At 43.1% G+C, this 12,407-nt stretch overlaps 1 protein-coding gene across 5 annotated transcripts in view; it reads left to right on the forward strand.

The window, feature by feature from the left end:
• The first annotated feature begins 874 nt into the window (after positions 1–874).
• RNF144A (ring finger protein 144A) overlaps positions 875–12,407 on the forward strand; it is a 79,537-nt gene continuing 68,004 nt past the window's right edge. For 2 of the 5 annotated variants that reach the window (XM_054629184.2, XM_054629185.2), the window contains exon 1: positions 875–1,116. The gene's annotated coding sequence lies outside the window, so the exon portion shown is untranslated. Of the gene's footprint in view, positions 1,117–3,142; positions 3,278–4,888; positions 4,995–12,407 lie in introns of those variants that run through there. The other 3 variants (XM_054629181.2, XM_077175052.1, XM_054629180.2) reach the window with 3 other exon arrangements.

The raw sequence follows: 12,407 nt of genomic DNA on the forward strand, positions 1-12,407 counted from the left end.
TTGTTACAAGGCTGAGTGGACTGGGCTGTGCTGGGAGAAGACAGTTCAAATACCTTGTGCTGTTCAGATGTGCGAAAGGCACAGCTATCCATAAATATCCGAGGACAAAAATAAGATTATCTTCTGTTATGGTAAATAAGAGAGAAAAGCCAGTCTATTTAGAAGACTGAAGACAAGCAGCTTCTCAAGCTCACCCTCCATCTTCAGGCTCGGTGTAAACTCTTCTACTAGAGAACCTCAAATTGAGCTTTTCACAGTATTTGGCTGTGTGTGAGAGGATGCTTGCCCTTTTACCCCGCTTTGCCATTGCCCCGCGCACTGCGGCGCCGTGAGGGGCCCAGCAGCCGTGCCGCAGTGAGCTGCGGTGTGCCCCGGGCCCGGGGCTGCCGTGCTGGGCTGTGCCCCATGACTCCGCCACACAGCTCCCGTGCGGCTCCTGCCGTGCCTCCTGCCTGCCGCAGGAGCACCGGGCCTTGCTCCGCACCCACACCGACAGCAGGGAGGCTCGGACAGCTCCCGCAGAACAGCCGTGCCCGTCATGGTTCCCGTGTTTTCCTCTCCTTCCTTCCCCGGCAGGCAGGACAAACCCCCCGCCTCCTCGGCACAGCCAGCCCCGTTGTTCTCTCTGCCGCTGACGGACCTGCTGGGCCCGGCCCATCACGCTCAGACAACCCCAAGTGCTATTGCTTCAAGCAGATGAAAAGCCTCTCGGTGCAAGCGGCGGCTCGGCTCGGCACGCCCGGGCCGGCGGCGCTGCCAAGCGGGAAATCCCGGGATCCCCGCGCCCGGGAGGCGCCTCCCGCCGCCGCCAGGGGGCGCCGCTGTGCCTGGCGCGGCGCGGCCGCTTCAAAGTGGGCGGTGGCGCGAGCGCGGCCGTTAATGGCGCCCGCCCGCCGCGGGCGCGCCCGCCCCCGCCCGCCCTCACCCCACCCTCCTCCTCCCCCGCCGGAGAAAAGACCGGGAGCGGCGCCCGCCGCGCACACTCCGGCTCCGCGGGGGGTGGAGACCATGGTTGGGGCGGCGGCGTCGTCCTGCCGCGGCTCCGCGGGATAGCGCGGGACAGCGCCGCGCACCGCCCGCGGGCCGCCCCGCGCCGGCAGGGGCTGCAGCGGCACGGTAAGGCGCCCGGGGCGGCGGGAGCGGGGGCGCCTCCCGGGGCGCTGGGGCAGCGGGAGGCGGCGCCGGAGCGCACGGGCACCCTCGACCCCTCTACGTGAAGGGCTGTGGCGGCGGTGCCGGCGGCGGCCGTGTCCCTGCCGCTGCCGCCCGCCGGTAGCCCCCGGCAGCAGGGCGCTGTGCCCGGAGCGGTGCCGGCTGCGGGGCGGGCACGGCGGGGCCAGGCTGCCGGCGGGAAGCGCGGCCGCCGGCGGAGCGCCGCGTCGGGGGCGTAATGACAGCGGCAGCTCAGCCCCGCGTGTGCTCTGTCGTGGGGTTTCCATAAACGAACGAAAATGTCTGGAAAGAGCCCAGCCAGTGCCCTGGAGTGCGGTAGCCATTCGTCGGGAGGGGAAAATAATGAGCGCAGGGGTCTGTGGAGTGCCACCCCCATCCGTGCTCTTAGTGCAAGCGGAGTGTGCAGCCTGGGGAGAACCCGGATCGTTTGGGTTGCAGGGTTGAAGAAGCGGGAGTAAGGCTCGGGCTTTCCTTCCCGGAGGTGAAGGGATGTTACCGTAGCCTTTTTTTGAGCTGTTGGAAGAGCCCCTAGGTACAATAACGAGGTGTCTTCCCACCCGCCGGATCAAGGATATCTTGTTCCTAAACAGATCAGGTCCTGCATCTTGTGTTTATTGCTTGGGTAGTACTGGAACAGGGAGTGTCAGCAGGGCAGGCTGATGGAAGAAGATACCAGCTCTTTGAATTTTTACTGTGTTCTTGGAAATACTGTCACTTCTGCCCTGGAACATAATATTCCTGTTCTATAACAAGCATAAATGATGATTTATAAATAGATCCATTTGTTTATATTGTCCCCTGTGTAGCCGAACAACTGTTTACATTGGGAAACGGATTGCTTCATTTCACATCAGCTTATCAGTGCTGGCCCAGGAGTGGCTAAGCTGAAGTTACATGTTCTTGGGCAGAGTGCTACTGGAGAGATTACATCAGTAGTGTAAACTTCTGGTGGCTGGCCTGTCTGCTTGTGTGTGCTTCTCTCACAGGCTTCAGAGGCTACTGAGGGGATGAGTGGGGGGGTAAAAGAGTGTGTAGGGTTGTAGTACAGTGAGGGGGGGATTTGTGCATTTTAATGAAAATGGTTAGTTTATACTTTAATGGGACTTTTACAGTGTGGGAAAACTTAGAACATTTTTTCCTGGCAACGAGGTATCAAGGTGTCCCAACATGAAGCTTGTTAAATACCCAAGAGAAGCAAGATCAAGTGAGAAGAGTAGTGGCAGGAGGGAAAAACAGTTCCTTTTGTCTAGGGGTGTCTTGAAAAAGACAGGCTTTTCCCCATGGCTATCTTCATCCCCTGGGATGAAGTTTCATTTTTTTACTCCCCCCCTTTCCCTGACCATCATGTCTCATTATCCTCTTGTGCAATCTGTGTATTATGAGGGGGAAAACTATTTGTGATTGAAATAATACTAGGTGTTTCAATTTGATATAGCTACTTTGAATAAGCCATCCTTTATATAAAACAGAGGGTTGATTTCCCCTCATATCTAAATCACTATGATTCATATTCTAGGAGCTGCTAGATCAAATCATGTGTTTGTTGTCTGTTGTTATTGTAGATTTTTGCCCTTGAAGTACTGTTTTGAAAGTTACACTTTTACACTATTAGCAGTAACACTTACAATCTGGGGGTTTTTTTACCTGTTTCAGTATTTTCAGGCAATAATTTGTAGGGAAAAAAAGACTATATAGTTGCTTAAGTCCTTTGATTTTAAGTGTGGGTTTGTTTGTTTTTTTTTTTTTTCAACCAATACTATATTCCAAGTATTTGTCAGATTTCATGTGGGGTTTTTTTATAACTTCTGACAACTTTTCTTTCAGCTAAGCCAAGGGACAAAGCTGCTGTCTTAAACATGAGTTTTGGCTGCAGTGTCATACAGTGGGTATGAATGGCTTCAGTGTATCTGCTGTATTTACAAGAATGCTCTCATAGGCTGGCAGAAAACTCGTATTTGCCCTCCCAGTGCTGATTCAGGGAAAAATAATGGCTCTGATCATCCTGCAGTCTGGTCAGCGAGTGCAGACCTTTTCTCTCTCTCTCAGAGACCTGATGTAGCAGGGGAACTGGAACCTGTTATACTTACCACCATATTTCCTGTGGGTTAGTATCAATAGTTATGCAATTGATTTAGTAGCCTGTGGATTGATTAGAAGACTTGCTTTTCATTGTGCTCCTTTTTACATCTTGTGTTACAAAAAGGAAATGGAAAACAATTACAAACTAACCTACCACTCGTTTTGAGTGGTGTAGTGATTCTGCTGTGTCTAACTTAGGCTGTGGTCAGCTGTTCTTTTTATAAGGCATAATCCTTTTCTGTATTCCTTTGTGGAAACAAGCTCATAAAATTCATTTTGAAGGAGATCAGACAAAAAGATCATAATGATAATGTCTGTTTTTCACTTCTGATGGCTGGGAGGAAGAAGCTGTTGAAAATAGACTTGCTCTTCTGGCTGCTTGCTGCAAAGTGTTATGTTTTTTGTGTTTCCTAATCAACTGGGATCAGAAATGCTTACAGTGTTTCTGCATATGCAGTCAGCAAATTCTGGAGCTGGCAAAAATAGTATAAAATGGATTTTCAAATAGGTTGGTTGGTTGTTGATAGTGCTGCTTATAGTGGTAGTACCATTAAGTGTCTTTTCTAAAAGGTTGGAGAAAAAGAGGAACAGAGAAAGTGAATCAGTATGTCTGGTAACTTTTTATTTACTGTGAAGACAGACTATCTTATCAGATTGTTCTAGTCTTGGCATGACTGTTACTTCCTTATTACAGCAAGATTCTCACCTTTTCTTTCATAGACTATCAAGTCAGTGGTAGCATGTTGCATTGAAACACCTTGCTGTTATCCTCCAGGTATCACTATGACAGTTTAATACAGCTTCATCCTGTTTATATTGAATGGAAATGACTTGTGATTGAAAAAAATGCACTAAAGCTTATTGAATAGAAACTTTTTCTTCTTCATGATGTCCAATGGATCATCTGAAATACTTCATAACGTGGGCAGGTCTTGCAGGTTGTCTGGAAAATAAAGTTCTAACTTACCAGGTTCAGGTGTAATTTTTTCATTACTTACAAATGTTCAGCTTTATTTGCACTGATCACTGCTTTGCTTGTGAGCAGGCAGATTCCATAGTTTTGGAGTCTTTATTCTTGAATTTCACTTGGAAATTTTACTGACTGTTCTATTTCTGGAGTATTTGGGTTATTTCCTGTAACCATAAAACTCCAGTATGAACTACAGGCTATGAAAGCTACCACTGTGGTTCTTGAGACAGTTTCAGCTGACCAGCCTTTGTCTCAACTTTACTCTCTACTAAATAGATCATATAGAGCATAACAATTGTATACTGTTCTATATATCCAGTCCTTGCAGACAACTCTTATATTTAGCTAGGAAAACTAAATACAAGGAATATGAAAATGAATTAGGAAAATATATTGAGGCAAAAATCTGTTATTAGCCCTTGATAATCAGGCATGTGATCAGCTTCTTCCTATGCTTATTATTTCTGCTGCTGTTCAGCGGTTGATTTGCTTCGTGTTTGATCATTGATGAGGATCTATGTGTTTTATAATCTCACAGCTATTAACTTCCTTCTATATATACTTTTTTGTGTGTATGTATATGAAATATATGCTATATAGAACGTTTTACGCAATGTATGTATATAAATATATCTCTCTTACTTTTCATTTCTCTGATGGGGGCAGGTCTGACAGAAGCATCAGAAGTGGTTGCCTGCTGTCTTCGTACACAATGTTTTCAGTCAGGGCTGCCTCCCTGCAATGGCCACACAGGATGGTTGTGGTGGTATGGGTGAGCAGAGTCTGTTCCTTGCTGAAATGTCCCCTCCCTGGGGTGACAGGAGGGGTCTTGCTGCATTCTGTAAAGCAGCTGTATTTTTCTGGGGCTGATGCTTCAGATAGTTTGTCCTCTTAGGAGGAAAATGAATGTTTTTTAAGTCTGGGTTTCCTTCTATTACTATGGTTTTCCCTTCATCTCTTTATTCCCTATTAAGAAATACATCCATTCCGACAGAATGAGAGCAATGCACTGTGACTTGTGTGGTCAGGCTCTTGTCTCCAGTGCAGTCTGGTAACAGCAACTTCAAGTTCAACACCAAGCTACGTGCAGTCAGTATATATATATATATTTCTAGCCTGGTTTTCTGAGAAAATAGAGATTGCATGCAACTCTCTGTGAATGTCTGACTTTCATTGTTGCTCTTAATTTCTAAACCTTTTGAGCAATTCCAGTTGCATTTGTGAGAGGGTGGTAGCTTATGGCCGATAAACCTACACCTTTTCTGGCAGTAGGTAGCCTCAGCAGATGGAAAGATGCCTGTTGAAGGACAGATTGAAATCTGAACTCTTCTGCAACTTTGACACATATTCCTAGGAAACTGAGTTTTACTGCCCCCTTTGCTTACAAATCCGCTTACATTGTGTTCCTATTTTTTGACACTGTTTCAAATTATACTTTTTTTTCGTTACTGAGTATTTTTGCAACAGTTTTGAATATGAAGAAGAGCAAGTGTTTAGTCTTTAGCCCCAAGTAGCTTTTATAATATGACAAAAAGTGCATGATGAGAAAGGAAAGAGTCCTGGTTTTAAAAAGATTTTATTATTGTTCTTCATACATGCCCTGCTTATGTGAATTCCTGTTTGTTAAAATAATTATTTGAATTCTTTTCTTTTTTAATTTTACTTTGTAATAGCAGCTCTTTAGACACCCAGAAACTTTCTTTTAGCTGTATCATATAAAGATTGTTCCCCAAATGTAACAAGACTTAATAGGATGCAAACTGAAACAGTTCAGTCTTATTTCTGTATTTCTCCTCTGTGTTTGTTTTCTGTAAACAGACTCTGTGTGAACCTTTCAGTTAGCTGATCACTTTTGCACACTGCTATCTGTTGAATACATCTTGTGGTCTTTGTTTGTCTTGTCACGCTGACTTGATTAATGTTGTACCATCATCTTCCTTCATGAATAATGTATTTCCTGTCATGCAGTTGGAGCCTAGAGAAGACACCTACACCTACTTTCTTAGATTAATTATGCATTACTTTTACCTTTGATGTGTACTGTCTATTCTTACTTTAATGGAAAAAATGCTGACCAAAAGATACATGTTGAGGGTGTACAACGTATGTTAGATTTGTGGAAAGGGAGACCATATTCAAATAAAACCAACCAAACTAAGCCCCAACTTTTATTAGAGCTTCCTATTTATTTTTCTTTGTACTTCTGATATTAATTGGCAACTTGTATTTTGAAAGGTTTTTTGATGATTTCTCTCTTCTTTAAATCATCAGGTTTTCTGGTGTCAGTTACTGTTTCTTTGTTGTGTGTGTGTCTAGCTTTCTAGCAAAGATATGACAGTATTCATTAGGTTTCACTGTTGCTGGAAAGCTGTAGGATGCATGTGCCAGCTCAAACGGGCTGTTGATGTTTATTGCATCTTGTTGTTTGGTCTCATTGATCCTCTGGACCACACTTGGAGCCTGCTGGGCTCTGGCTTGCTCCAAACACTGAGCTGACCTCATAAGCTTTGTGCCTCAGGTAAAACAGAGCTGTTCTCTCTTTCTGTTAATCACTGAGAAGTGAAACTGATACAGGTTAAGCACACCACTACGAGGTGGTGAACCTCGTAGTTGCTACAGGAGTAGAAGGCAGTTGCTCCCTAAGGGTGCACTATGTACTGTCTGTAGTTCTGATGGTAAGCACTTAAAGACCTTCAAAGTTTGTGGATGCTCATCCATTCATACTCACCTGCAGGATGTAAGTTTATCTCAAGGCTACAGCCTTGTTTTTTTCTCTTTACCATGTGATGTGGCAGTCCCTGGCCTTGGGGAAGGTTGTGCTGTAAGAATTGGTGCTGTGTGCAGCTTGCTCAAAGCAGTGCTGCTGACCCCGCCACCTCTCCATGCTGTGGGTGGCTCCACTCTGTGTTTAGTTGTGCTCTGTGCTTCGGATCCTTGTGGCTCTGAGGGAGTCATTCTCTGCAGTGTGAGTTCATCCTTCTCTCCACTGTAGCTTTTCACCTCTCCTGCCTGTTGAAGCAAACAGCTTGGCTCCATCAAACTGCTGCTGTCACTGGGCATCAGCTGTGGTGGTGTTCAGAATATGTAATGTCAAGTCACCTCTCTCCTTTCTTGCATGATGTCTCACTGGGGCAGCAGCATTGGCCATTTATTTTGCATGGATTTATGTCTGAAAATCCATTCTTAAAGGTTTTACCACTGGCTTTTGTTGAGGGTGAAACAATAGTTCTTAGTACTTTTACTGTCTTAACCCCTTTGCATCTGTAGAGTCACTGGGAGTGTGATAAGCCATTTCTCTGTCTTCTGTTCTCTTTTGTTCTAGCTTGTCATTGTCTTAAAATCTCACTTCAGTGGGAGCAACAGGGTAGTTCTTATTTCAGTTCATGTTACATATTTAGTCAAAAATCAAAGTATGACAAATTCATAGACAACTCATAAATCCAAAGAATGTGATATCTTTTTGGCAAACTGTCAGTGCTAAATATTTGAATCAGTCACTTTACATTTCCACTAGCTCCTTAGAAAGGTGAACTTCACAGATTTGAATGAAATATAATGTTTGGCTGTGTTCCCTGCTTTTCAATTTAGATTACTGCTGTGAAGCTTTCTTATAGTTACAGATGAATGTGTTTTCAGGGGCTGCTCTTTTTGGAAAGTTTTGCTCTGTCTTCTCTGAAAGGTCTGCATGGGGTTTTTTGGGGGTTTCTTTGGTTTGATTTTGTCTCCTGTCCTCCATGATTCTGCTGTATTGGTCTTCAGACCAACACAGGCATGTCCTTGTAACTTTTATTAATAGGAATAGTTGCTTTTGGATGGGATGATTCACCACAGCTGCCAGTATAAGGAAGAGTCAAAACATTGTGCCCCTTCATTGTGCTAATAATAGTGATGTACCTTTTTGCTGGCTGGCAACACTGCTGTTAGTGGCAGCTTCAGAAGGGATTGCTGCAAGGGCAGTGAGGATCTCTGCTTTTTCCCTTTTGCCTTAGGATCTTTTCTCATGCAGCTTCATTTCTCACTCCATGACACTGAGCCCATTTTCATTGAAATGACAGTGTATTTTCACTCTGCTATCAACCACTTCTGATCTTGAACTGTGGAAGGGCAAAGATGGTGATATTTTTGGAGGAGAAAAAAAAAAACCCACAAAAAACCCTGCAAAACAAAACAGTTTTTGTGCTGCGCTGGACAGGATGTTACTAAAACTATAACCTGGAGAGTTCCAGGGTAAAACAATATGTGCACATAAGGATGTCCTATCAAAATCACCTAAACTAATGGGAAAATCCATTTGTTTTCTCAATACCAAGGGAGTTTCCATGTGATTGCCTTAATGTGGAACTCATTCAGCCCTACTGGTTATGAAGAATTTTCAGTATCTGGAGCTTTATAGGAAAGAGAGGAGATCATTCTCTTAAATGGAAAAAAAAAATCTTTACAGTCAAAGAAACTTAAAACAAGCAGGCTTAAATGAAAGACAGTATCCAAGTTCTTGGAAATTGCTGAAAGGCTGCAGAAGGTTAGTATCTGTCCCTTAGCAATTAGATCTTCCTAGAAATGTTTTGTTGAGGGTGAAACAATAGTTCTTAGTAGTTCTTAGAGTAGAAAATGCTCTTTGTGGGAGCTATATACCTGAGTTTAGGTATTTCACATTAGCTCAAGTCTTTGTGTTTGCTGTCCAGATGTTTCAGTGCTTGAGTGGGAGAAAATTGGAGGATACTCAATGAGATTGTACCCAGGCATTTGTCAGGCTTTGATTTTTTTTTCATTCAGTGAAAATATGTAGAACTCCACTACCTGAAAACAGTAAATGCTGTAAAAAGAAAATAAAGAATAATTTTAAAGACTTGTGTTCCTATTTTATACAGACACTTAAATTTTGAATATGTGCATCAGGTAAAGCACATCATGTTTTCATGCATTTATTGAATGCTCAAAAAGGCTTTGTAAGAGAACCTTCTGTGATTTGCATCATTATGTTCTTCAGGAGTCTAAGTGCCAAATTGACTTTCTCCTTAATTGAGGTGGCTCCTGACATTTAAAACTATTACACATCTACAGTGTTGGAAAGTGCAGGGATCAGAAAAGATTCCCTCATTTAGCAGAGAGAGTATTTTCCTGAATATACTGTGTCCATATTTCTTTAAAACAAGTTACTTTTCATAATAATACAAAAAGCCCTCTCCAGTTTCTTCTCCTCCATATTCTTCTTCCTACTCAGCAGCCATTCAGTACATGGAAATAAGGAAATGAGAATATTTTGAAATAGGGATACTTTGCATAAATTATTTCCAAAAATATTTGGAGGATTTGAATGTTGACGTTTTCTTTGGATGTTAACAGTTGAGTATAATGAAACTGTCAAATTAAAAAAGATATGAATTCCTTAGAAAACAATAATGTAAATACAGTGGTTTTCCTCTCAATGCAGTATGCTTTTGTAGATACCATCTATTCCTGGAAAGTACCACAAATGCAAAGTATGCAGATGCAAAGAGTGGCTTTGGGGCAGTGTGTCCCAAAATGACCAAATGTTGGGCATCTGATGGTACAGCTTAAACTGTATGAACTCTTAATGTGTGAAGGCTTGATGTGCCTGCCAATGAATGAGCAGTGCTGTGTGATGGGAAAGATGTGAGTTATTCCAGAATCTCAGAGGGTTGTCTGGTGCTAGCCATGAAGACAGCCAGGTTGAGTGGGCCTTTGGCTACTGTGGTGTTGTGAATTGCAGCATTGCATGCCCTGGCATAAATGAGCACACAGAGAAGGGGCTGGTTAATCTGTATGTGGAGCTGTATTTTCTTTTAAGATAATTCCTATTTGCATCTTTTCCCTCTTTTCACTCTGTCCCTGTGTTCTCCTGTGTGTTTTAGGAGAGAGATGTTGGTTAGTTGACTTAGTTTTGAGATTCTATGGGAAACTTGAGGCAGAAAACTGAAGATAATTTGCATATATAATTCCCTTTTCCATCCAAGAACCACAGTCCTCTCTTAACTGATAGAGTGCCTTTGGGAAATGTCTGATATAGCACAAGGTATAGAAGAGTACTGACAGTCACCTTGGAACAGCTGTCATCCAACAGGCATGGGGAGACTATCCCTAAAAGTTCCAGGGTTACAGGGAATACATGCTTTGGGTTAATGCCATCATATCAATTTCGTCTTGCCTCGTGTTTTGCCTCTATTTTGGCTGTGCAGCTCATTGCCAGTCACAGTGATGGAGCCATTGCCAAGTCAGTCCATCTGGCTTAGCCAATGCAAAATGCAGCTGTACCTCAGCTCACATCTGTGCCTCTTCCTGTGCTGTGGGGCCACTTGGTAGCCTGAAAGGAATTGCCCGGTGTGTTTCTCTTCACCCAGTACATCTCCTGTGTGGTCAAGTTTCAAGAGGGAAGGAATGTGAATCTACAGTCTTCAAAATGAGAGCACTTCCTTTTTTTTTTCAGTCAAATACCTTGTGTGTTTCAATGTATCTGAGATTACAGGCAACTTCTTTGGTCCATTTGTGATTGACTGACAAAATGAGGTCAGGTTAAGTCTGTGTTGATTTCTAGGTCAGACTAAACCTTAGACCCTTTTTTAGTTTAATTTCTCTCTAGTACTTGTAGGTGAACAATAACTTTAAAAATATTTGCTAATGAGGGAATTAAAATTGGGTTTATTTTCTCACACAATTGTGAGAAAGTTGCAGAATTTAAACTGTTCTTACACCTCATTCAGATCCCAATTATGGTCAAATTATTTTAATATTTTTCCCTAGGAAATTAGACTAGCCATGTGGAAAAAGCATTTCTTTTTCCCAAAAAATTACATTATTTTTTGAAGTGGCGTGATATGCCTAGTCTACCTTTTTATAGGAAAACATACAATATTTAGTCAACATTACTGCATTTGGGGATCTTCTGGAAGGCTTAGAAAGGCTTATCCAGTAAAATGAATAGGTAATTGCGATTTCATTATTTTAACCATAGGTTTTGATTGTTTGTTCTTCACTGGAGGGAGAAATACATACAGGGAAGACATTTTTCATTCCAGCTTTTTAATAAGCAAGTGTGTATGTGGTGGGGAATTGTCTTTTCACAAAGGCTCAGTTCTGTGTGCTTTTCTATTATATATATTATAATAAACCTGATAGTTAAATCCAACCATCTCTTTTTTTAAAAAAAATCAAAAATGGCAAAGCTTCTTTAGAAGTGCATCCAAGAGTTAGTAGAGTAGTAATAGCTGTCAAGTTCAAAGCAAAGCTAGCAATTAAATCTTCTGGCCTATCATGCTAGAAATGTCTTAAATTTCGCTGTTTTCAGCACACTGTATCTCCTGTATTAGTATGAATGGATCTATTAAAATGCCTTTTATCACTGTGCTTTGAGCTTTTCTGTCTTCATGAAATCATGTAGCTGCTTTCTCTAAAAAGCCTTTAAAGAGCTTCCCACATGTGATCTGATGAAAAGCACCTCACTGCTGGGAACCAGCCAGTCAAATAGCTGATCAGCTGTGGTAACCTGAATATTTCTTGCCAAGAGAAAATGGTGTGGGATATGTAAACCAGAAGGAAGGAGGGGAGGGACTGTGGCAGGTGGGTAGCTTCCTACTCTGCTTCAGGGAATCCATGGGGGTTTCATCTCCTGACTTGTGTAACTGCATACTTCAGCTGGCACTGTGCAGCAAAGAGCTTTAACCAGAGTTCATAAGGGCTTCTCTCTACTCTAAGCTATATGCTTAAATTTTGCTTAAGTTTCCAGGATGTAGCTCTGTGTCTCCTTTGCACAGGGCTTCAATTTGTTTGTGGCCTGTTCTTGCACAGCAGAATTTCCCTTTGAAAACTGTGTTGTGTCCCTGGCTGCTGTGGGAGCTGGGGCTGCTGAGGGATCTCATCTTTCCCTCCCTTCCCCCTGTGACTAGGGCTGACAGTGTAGGACTATATGAAATGCTGTCTCCTGACAAAGCTAAGGAGGCTGCTGAGGATATGTTTTGCATAATCACAAGTTGTCACCACTGCAAGTAAAGTGAGAATCCAAAGCTGAAATTCCTTCTTGTGCATATAACCTGTCAAACCTCATCCTCTTTCCTGCGTGCCCTTTAGCGTTTGTCCTTGGACCCTGTGGCTGCCAGGCTGTGAGCTGCATCATAAGCTCTGACAGGATGAAGTGCAGAGAGATGAGTTCACGGCCATTTGTGCCTCCGGG

This window comes from Agelaius phoeniceus, chromosome 3, assembly GCF_051311805.1.
Source record: "Agelaius phoeniceus isolate bAgePho1 chromosome 3, bAgePho1.hap1, whole genome shotgun sequence".
NCBI classification, from domain to species: Eukaryota; Metazoa; Chordata; class Aves; order Passeriformes; family Icteridae; genus Agelaius; species Agelaius phoeniceus.